This window comes from Seriola lalandi, unplaced genomic scaffold, assembly GCF_002814215.2.
Source record: "Seriola lalandi dorsalis isolate HSWRI2012SDOR001 ecotype SW California unplaced genomic scaffold, Sedor1 jcf7180002005892, whole genome shotgun sequence".
Lineage (NCBI taxonomy): Eukaryota > Metazoa > Chordata > Actinopteri > Carangiformes > Carangidae > Seriola > Seriola lalandi.
In genome coordinates, this window is record NW_019476545.1 from 1 (window position 1) to 1,287 (window position 1,287).

At 40.2% G+C, this 1,287-nt stretch overlaps 1 long non-coding RNA gene across 1 annotated transcript; it reads right to left on the reverse strand.

The window, feature by feature from the left end:
* Positions 1-852: 852 nt before the first annotated feature.
* LOC111670542 (uncharacterized) lies at positions 853-1,281 on the reverse strand. Its single transcript, XR_015438328.1, has 2 exons — positions 998-1,281; positions 853-896 (listed from the first exon to the last, which is right to left on the reverse strand). It is a non-coding gene; the product is annotated as an uncharacterized LOC111670542 (long non-coding RNA).
* Positions 1,282-1,287: the final 6 nt, after the last annotated feature.

Here is a 1,287-nt window from a genome sequence, read left to right on the forward strand (position 1 = left end):
ATTTTCTCATATTTATTGGTCAGTCACACATTTTTGTATTTTGTAATCTAACTTTCCTCCCAGATGAATATAGTGTCCAAATTCCTAACTAGTCTGATAACCCTTAAATCAACAAATAGTTTTAGCCTGCAGAATTACCAGTCCGACGATTTTTAAGTGGCCTCAAATTCCTGGGCTGAATTATTGTTTGAGTGCGGCCCCGGTAGTCTATGTGCTGCATTCAGTTCAATCAATCTCAGTGTCCCTGCTGTAGCTTGGATCTGTGGGGCAGGGGTAGCATGTTGTCTACCTCACTGTCTGTTTTCATACCAATTCCGCCAATTCAGAAATTTAAAAATCCCACACAGAGGGGCATCAGTAAAATTTCAGGTAACTGCAAATATACATCTGGGTGGGCCCACCGGTCTTGATGTGTTCGAGGGCTTCGTTCCGTTTCGTAATGCCCACAGTTTCCCACTGATTGGTTTTGTCCAAATATATGGTTGCAATGACAGGCATGGTCATGTGGAACATGTTCTGCTCTCCACAGCCTGATGGCTGGTAGATCATACTAGCCATTGATTTCCCATTGATGGCTTCCTCCACCAGTGCACCTACTTGTTCCCTCCCTGCATGCATACACACAAACAGAAAAACCAAAACATTATAAATCAACAGGAAGAAACAACTAAACAAACATGCAAAGGTTCCCCACAACCAGTGAGGTGATCATTTCCAAATAAGAACAATATTAATCTAGACCAATGCAGAATTCATGTGCAGGCACTGTGCCACATAACATGACCAAATATAACATCAAATCTCACCTGTCACAGAGATCTGTGTGCTCGTAGGTGTGTTAGGCACCAAATCTTTATTTTGAATTCCACTGTTCACAATTTCTTCTTGTTTACCACCTAAAAGGAGAAATAGTGTGTAAGTTGGGGGATCGATTCAAGGAATGAAAACAATATTACTGAATTACTGTACAATGTAGCTATGTAGTTGGTTAACTCACCTACACCTTTATTGGTGGGGTCTAGAGTTATAATTTTTGGACTTTTAATCAGTACGCCTTCAGGCTGGAAAAACAAGACAAGACAGATATTGGAAATCACAACTACTTTAAAAGTTTATACACTGATAAGAAAATACTGTGCAGTGCTGTGCTGTGCACAATACTTGCAGATATTGTATGATTTGCATCAAAGTTATGTGCAAGAGATGCCTGATTTGACTTTGTCACAGGAGATCGCTGTATGTTATATGGGGGGGGAGTAGTAAGTGATTTCAGAAATGGGAAATAAA